This window comes from Bison bison, unplaced genomic scaffold (genome assembly GCF_000754665.1).
Source record: "Bison bison bison isolate TAMUID 2011002044 unplaced genomic scaffold, Bison_UMD1.0 scf7180017864183, whole genome shotgun sequence".
Taxonomy (NCBI): domain Eukaryota; kingdom Metazoa; phylum Chordata; class Mammalia; order Artiodactyla; family Bovidae; genus Bison; species Bison bison.
The window spans coordinates 5,276,695-5,285,127 of record NW_011494755.1 but is presented as its reverse complement, the minus strand read 5'-3'; positions in this window follow the sequence as shown (position 1 = coordinate 5,285,127).

The window sequence follows — 8,433 nt, the reverse complement described above, 5'->3', positions numbered from 1 at the left end:
CTCTTGTGTTGTTGGAAGAGGGTGTTTGCTATGACCAGTGCGTTCTCTTGGCAAAACTCTATTAGTTTTGGAAGGAAAGTTATGACCAACCTAGACAGCATGTTAAAAAGCAGAGACATTACTTTGCCATCAAAGGTCCGTCTAGTCAAGGCTATGGTTTTTCCAGTGGTCATGTATGGATGTGAGAGTTGGACTGTGAAGAAAGCCGAGCGCCGAAGAATTGATGCTTTTGAACTGTGGTGTTGGAGAAGACTCTTGAGAGTCCCTTGGACTGCAAGGAGATCCAACCAGTCCATCCTAAAGGAGATCAGTCCTGGGTGTTCATTGGAAGGACTGACATTGAAGCTGAAACTCCAATACTTTGACCACCTCATGTGAAGAGTTGACTCATTGGAAAAGACCCTGATGCTGGGAGGGATTGGAGGCAGGAGGAGAAGGGGATGACAGAGGATGAGATGGCTGGATGACATCACCGACTTGACAGACATGAATTTGGGTAAACTCCGGGAATTGGTGATGGACAGGGAAGCCTGGTGTGCTTCGATTCTTGGGGTCACTAAGAGTTGGACATGACTGAGCGACTGAACTGAACTGAACTGAACAACCTAAATCAGGTAAGATTAGACTCGCCTGCAAATGAAAGAAACTCAGAAGTGGCTTTAATACCTAGGTTTTATTCTTTTGAGTAAGAGGCAGTGATGATGATGTGATGAAATCAGCAGAGACTGAGGCTTCTCCTTCCTGTGTTCTGATCCACTATCCCTAGGGTCTTGCCCTTATCCTTACCAGCCAAAATATCTGGCAGGATTCTAACTACTATATTTATGTTCCAGGCAAGAGGATGGAGGTTGGTGCATTTCTGTAATTTCCTCCCCTTGTGTGTAGGGTGGACCCAGTGACTCACTTCTAATGAAATGAGTACAGCAAAAGTGATATGATGTCGTTCCTGAGATTAGGGTACAGAAATACTGTAGCCTCTCCTCTCTCTTCCTCTTCCGTCTGTGCTCCTCCCCTTTCCGCTTTCCTTCTCTTCTTTCTGGGCTTCCCTGGTGCTGGGGTAAGTGAGCTGCCATGTTACGAAGCAGCCCAGTAGGGAGGCCCACATGGAAAGGAGCTGAAGCTTGCCTGCCGCCACATAGATAAGCTTGGAAGCAGAGTTTCCAGCCCTAGTTGCACCTTGAGACAACTGCAGCCCTGGCTGACAGCTTCACAGCGACCTCATGGGTGACCTTACACTAGAAGCACCCTGCTAACTTGATGTGATTCCTGATGTGCAGAAACTTTGGGATGAGAAATGCTTGTTTTTTTTTTTTTTTCACCTGCTAAATTTTGGAGTCATTTGTTATGCAGCAATAGAAAACAAATTTGCCCTGTAGCTGTTTTATAGGGACTTGGTGAACTCTGGGTACATACAGAGACCCCCAGGGACAGCCGAACAGGAAATTGGATTTTTTACCTCGGGTTCTCTCCAGCAAGACACGAGCAGTGTTTGGGCCTAAGGTTTGCTCAGTTTCCTATCACTTGAATATTTTCCTAAAATTTGCTTAGAGGAAGAGAATGAAACCACCACAAGCATTCCATGCATAGAGCAGAACAGACTTAGCACACATTCTAAGAGCCTGCTCTGTGCCTGCCATAGTGGTCTGGTACAGACATGGCAGATGGATGGCGCCAGCTCTGCTTGCTTTTGCTGTTCCAGCAGCCCTCAGAAGCAGGCTGTCTGGCTCTAGGGTCTCCATGGCTAGTTTTAGCCCTTTTCAGAGGCCAGCACACACACTGCTTTCGTGCAAATCACACAAGGGCCCTTTCCTGGATGTTGTAGCTAGGGGCTAAGCCTGGAGACTAGGGCAGGATGCCTTTCAGCTCCCATGTGTTCTCCTGGCCTCTGTACAGGGCACAGGCTGCACCACTGTAGCTGGCGATGCACCTCCAAGGAGCAGCCATAAAGAGGATGGTAAATAAACCACTTGGTTCTTTTCACAGTGCTGACCTTTTTGTTTTTTTTTTTTTTAATTGAAGTATGATTGATTTACAATATTGTATTAATTTTAGGTATACAGCAAAGTATTCAGGTGGCTATCTATATTCTTTTCCATTAGAGATTATTTCAAGATGCTGAATAACTGCTCTCTTCAGTCAATACTTGTGGTTTATCTATTTTAAATATAGAAGTTTATGTCTGTTGACTTTCTGTGGCTCAGATGGTAAAGAATCTGCCCACAGTTCAGGAGACCTAGATTCAGTCCCTGGGTCAGGATGATCCCCTGGAGAAGGAATGGCAACCTACTCCAGTATTCTTGCCTGGAGAATTCCATGGACAGAGGAGCCTGGCAGGCTGTAGTCCATAGGGTTGCAAAGACTTGGGCATGACTAAGCGACTAACACTTTGATTTTCATGTCTGTTAACCCCAAATCCCTGATTTATCCCTCCCCACTTCCCTTTTGGTAACCATAAGTTTGTTTTCTGTGTCTGTAAGTCAGTTTCTGTTTTGTAACTAGGTTCATTTGTATTATTTTTTAGATTCCACATGTAAGTGATATCATGCATTTGTCTTTGTCTGACTTACTTCACTTAGTATAATAATTTCTATGTCCATCCATATTGCTCCAAATGACATTTCATTCTTTCTTATGGCTGGGTACTATTCCATTGTATATATGCCACATCTTCCTTATCCATTCATAGGTTGATGGACATTTCGGTTGCTTCCGTGTCTTGGCTATTGTGAATAGTGCTGCTGTGAACACTGGGCTGTGTGTATCTTTCTGAATTAGAGTTTTCATCTGTATCAGATTATGCCCAGAAGTGAGATAACTAGATCATATGGTAACTCTAGTTTTTTAAGGAACCTCTAGAATGTTTTCCATAATGGCTGCACCAATTTACATTCCCATCAACAGTGTAGGAGGGCTCCCTTTTTTCCTCATCCTCTCTGGCATTTATTATTTGTAGAGTTTTTTTTTTTTTGTCTTTATTTTTTCTCTTTTTTAAAAAAATTAACTATTTTTTAATTGAAGGATAGTTACTTTACAGAATTTTGTTGTTTTCTGTCAAACGTCAACATGAATCGGCCATAGGTATATATATATATCTCCACCCTTTTGAACCTCCCTCCCATCTCCCTCCCCGTACCACCCCTCTAGGTTGATACAGAGCCCCTGTTCGAGTTTCCTAAGCTATATAGCAAATTCCCATTGGCTATCTATTTTACATATGGTAATGTAAGTTTCCATATTACTCTTTCCATTCATCTCACCCTCTCCTCCCCTCTCCCTATGTCCATAAGTTTATTCTCTATGTCTGTTTCTCCATCCTGTTCAGTTCAGTTCAGTTGCTCAGTCGTGTCCTACTCTTTGCAACCCCATGAACTGCAGCATGCTAGGTGCCCCCCGCCCCATCCATCAGATTGATCATATTCTTTGCATCCAAAGATGGAGAAGCTCTATACAGTCAGCAAAAACAAAACTGGGAACTGACTGCGGCTCAGATCATGAACTCCTTATTGCCAAATTCAGACTTAAATTGAAGAAAGTGGAGAAAACCACTAGACCATTCAGGTATGACCTAAATCAAATCCCTTATGATTATACAGTGGAAGTGAGAAATAGATTTAAGGGACTAGATCTGATAGACAGAGTGCCTGATGAACTATGGACAGAGGTTTGTGACATTGTACAGTAGACAGGAATCAAGACTATCCCCAAGAAAAAGAAATGACAAAAAAGCAAAATGGCTGTCTGAGGAGGCCTTACAAATAGCTGTGAAAAGAAGGGAAGTGAAAAGCAAAGGGGAAAAGGAAAGATACACCCATTTGAATGCAGAATTCCAAAGAATAGTAAGGAGAGATAAGAAAGCCTTCCTCAGCAATCAATGCAAAGAAATAGAGGAAAACAACAGAATGGGAAAGACTAGAGATCTCGTCAAGAAAATTAGAGATACCAAGGGAACATTTCATGCAAAGATGGGCTCGATAAAGGACAGAAATGGTATGGACCTAACAGAAGCAGAAGATATTAAGAAGAGGTGGCAAGAATACACAGAAGAACTGTACAAAAAAGATCTTCACGACCCAGATAATCACGATGGTGTGATCACTGACCTAGAGCCAGACATCCTGGAATGTGAAGTCAAGTGGGCCTTAGAAAGCATCACTACGAACAAAGCTAGTGGAGGTGATGGAATTCAGTTGAGCTCTTTCAAATCCTGAAAGATGATGCTGTGAAAGTGCTGCACTCAATATGCCAGCAAATTTGGAAAACTCAGCAGTGGCCACAGGACTGGAAAAGGTCAGTTTCTCCATTGCTGCTCTGTAAATAAATTCTTCAGTACCATTTTTCTAGATTCTGTATATATGCGTTAGAATACGATATTTATCATTCTCTTTCTGACTTACTTCACTCTGTATAATAGGCTCTAGATTCATCCACCTCACTAGAACTGACTCAAATGCATTCCTTTTTATGGCTGAGTAATATTCCATTGTGTATATGTACCACAACTGCTTTATCCATTCATCTGTGAATGGACATCTAGGTTGCTTCCATGTTCTAGCTATTGTAAATAGCACTGCAATGAACAATGGGATACATGTGTCTTTTTAAATTTTGGTTTCCTCAGGGTATATGCCTAGCAGTGGGATTGCTGGGTCATATGGTGGTTTTATTCCTAGTTTTTTAAGGAATCTCAGTACCGTTTTCCATAATGGCTGTATCAATTTACATTCCCACCAAAATGCAAGAGGGTTCCCTTTTCTCCACACCGTCTCCAGCATTTACTTTTTGTAGACTTTTTGATGATGGCCATTCTGACTGGTGTGAGGTGATATCTCATTGTAGTTTTGTTTTGCATTTCTCTAATAATGAGTGATGTTGAGCATCTTTGTGTTTGTTAGCCATCTGTATGTCTTCTTTGGAGAAATGTCAGTTTAGGTCTTTTCCCCACTTTTTGATTAGGTTGTTTGTTTTTCTGTTATTGAGTTGTATGAGCTGCTTGTATATTTTGGAAATTAATCCTTTGTCAGTTTTTTCATTTGCTATTATTTTCCAACCCCATTCTGAAGGTTGTCTTTTCACCTTGCTTATAGTTTCCTTTGCTGTGCAAAAGCTTTTAAGTTTAATCTGGTCCCACTTGTTTACTTTTGTTTTTATTTCCATTACTAGGAAGTGGGTCATAGAGGATCTTGCTTTGCTTTATGTCATCGAGCATTCTGCCTATGTTTTCCTCTGAGAGTTTTATAGTTTCTGGTCTTACATGTAGGTCTTTAATTCATTTTGAGTTTATCTTTGTGTTTGGTGTTAGGAAGTGTTTTAATTTCATTCTTTTACATGTAGTTGTCCAGTTTTCCCAGCACCATATATCAAAGAGGCTGTCTTTGCCCTGTTGTATATTCTTGCCTCCTTTGTCAAAAATAAGGTGCACCCGTAGGTGCATGGGTTTATTTCTGGGCTTTCTGTCTTGTTCCATTGGTCTATCTTTCTGTTTTTGTGCCAGTACCATACTGTCTTGATGACTGTAGCTTTGTAGTATAATCTAAAGTCAGGAAGGTTGATTTGTCCAACTCCATTCTTCTTTCTCAAGACTGCTTTGTCTATTCGGGGTCTTTCATGTTTCCATATGAATTGTGAAATTTTTTTGTTCTAGTTCTGTGGAAAATGCCATTGGTAGTTTGACAGGGATCACATTGAATCTGTAGATTGCATTTGGTAGTATAGTCATTTTCATAATATTGATTCTTCAATTTATGTTCCTCCCCAGGAACATGGAAGCTATCTGTTTTGTCATCTTTGATTTCTTTCATCAGTGTCTTATAATTTTCTGTGTATAGTTCTTTTGTCTCCTTAGGTAAATTTATTCCTAGACATTTAATTCTTTCTGTCACAGTGGTGAATGGGATTGATTCCTTAATTTTGCTCTGATTTTTCATTGTTAGTATATAGAAATGCATGTGATTTCTGTATATTGATTTTGTATCCTGCAAATTTTCTAAATTCACTGATTAGCTCTGGTAATATTCTGATACTATCTTTAGGGTTTTCTATGTATAGCATCATGTCATCTACAGACAATGAGAGGTTTACTTCTTTTATGATCTGGATTCCTTTTATTTCTTTTTCTTCTCTGATTGCTGTAGTTAGGACTTCCAAAACTATGTTGAATAATAGTGGTGAAAGTGGACACCCTTGTCTTGTTCCTGATCTTAGGGGGAATGCTTTCAGTTTTTCACCATTGAGAATAATGTTTGCTGTAGGCTTATCATGTATGGCCATTACTATGTTGAGGTAGGTTCCTTCTGTGCCCATTTTTGGAAGAGTTTTAATCATAATTGGGTGCTGAAATTTGTCAAAGGCTTTTTCTGCATCTTTTGAGATTATCATATGGTTTTTATCTTTCAGTTTGTTAATATGGTATATCACATTGGTTGATTTGCATATATTGAAGAATCCTTGCATCCCTGGAATAAATCCAACTTGATCATGGTGTGTGAGCTTTTAGATGTGTTGCTGAATTCTGTTTGCTAAAATTTTGTTGAGGATTATGTTCATCAGTGATATTGGCCTGTTCAGTTCAGTTCAGTTGCTCAGTCATGTCCGACTGTTTATGACCCCGTGGACTGCAGCACGCCAGGCTTCCCTGTCCACTACTAACTTTGTCTTTGGCTGGTTTTGGTATCAGGGTGATGGTGGCCTTGTAGAATGAGCTTGAAAGTGTTCCTTCCTCTGCAATTTTTTGAAAGAGTTTTAGAAGTTTAGGGGCTTCCCTGGTGGCTCAGAAGGTAAAGCGTCTGCCTGCAATGCGGGAGACCCGGGTTCGATTCCTGGGTCGGGAAGATCCCCTGGAGAAGGAAATGGCAATGCACTCCAGCACTCTTGCCTGGAAAATCCTATGGACAGAGGAGCCTGATGGGCTATAGTCCATGGGGTCACAAAGAGTCAGACACAACTGAGTGACTTCACTTTCACTTTCTGTAGAAGTTTAGGCATTAGCTCTTCTCTAAATGTTTGGTAGAATTCTCCTGTGAAGCCATCTGGTCTTGGGCTTTTGTTCTTTGGGAGATTTTTGATCACAGCTTCAATTTCAGTGCTTGTAACTGGGTTTTTCATAATTTCTATATCTTTCTGATTTAGTTTTGGAAGATTGAATTTTTCTAAGAATCTGTCCATTTCTTCCAGGTTATCTATTTTATTGCCATATAGTTGTTCATAATAGTCTCTTATAATCCTTTATATTTCTGCATTGTCTGTTGTAACCTCTCCGTTTTTATTTGTAGTTTTGTTGATTTGATTCTTCCCTCTTTTTTTATTGAAGAGTCTGGCTAGTGGTTTGTCAATTTTGTTTATCTTCTCAAAGAACCAGTTTTTAGTTTTATTAATCTTTACTATTGTTTCTTTTATTTCTTTTTCATTTATTTCTGTTTGGATCTTTATGATTTTTTTCATTCTACTAATTTTGGTGTTTTTTTGTTCATCTTTTTTCAGTTGTTTTAGGTGTAAAGTTAGGTTGTCTATTCAATGTTTTTCTTATTTCTTGAGGGAGGTTGTATTGCTATAGACGTCCCTCTTGGGACCGCTTTTGCTGCATCCCATGGGTTTTGAGTTGCCGTGCTTTCATTGTCATTTGTTTCTAGAAATGTTTTGATTTCCCTTTTGATTTCTTCAATAACCTGTTGTTTATTTAGGAATGTATTGTTTATTCTCCATGTGGTTGTTTTATTTACAGTTTTTTCCTTGTAATTGATATCTAGTCTAATAGTGTTGTGGTTGGAGAAGATGCTTGATATGACTTCAGTTTTCTTAAATTTACTGAGGTTTGATTTGTGAACCAAGATGTGGTCTATCCTGGAGAATGTTCCATGTGCACTTGAGAAGAAGCTGTATTCTTCTGCATTTGGATGGAATGTCCTGAAGATATCAGTGAGATCCATCTCATTTAATGTATCATGGAAGACTTGTATTTCCTTATTAATTTTCTATTTTGATGATCTGTCCATTGGTGTGAGTGGGGTGTTAAAGTCTCCTACTATTATTGTGTTACTGTCAATTTCTCCTTTTATGTCTGTTAGTGTTTGTCTTGTGTATTGAGGTGCTCCTATGTTGGGTGCATCAGATCAGATCAGTCGCTCCATCGTGTCCGACTCTTTGAGATCCCATGAATTGCAGCGCGACAGGCCTCCCTGTCCATCACCAACTCCCGGAGTTCACTGAGACTCACATCCATTGAGTCAGTGATGCCATCCAGCCATCTCATCCTCTGTCATCCCCTTCTCCTCCTGCCCCCAATCCCTCCCAGCATCAGAGTCTTTTCCAAAGAGTCAACTCTTCGCATGAGGTGGCCAAAGTACTGGAGTTTCAGCTTTAGCATCATTCCTTCCAAAGAAATCCCAGGGCTGATCTTCAGAATGGACTGGTTGGATCTCCTTGCAGTCCAAGGGCCTC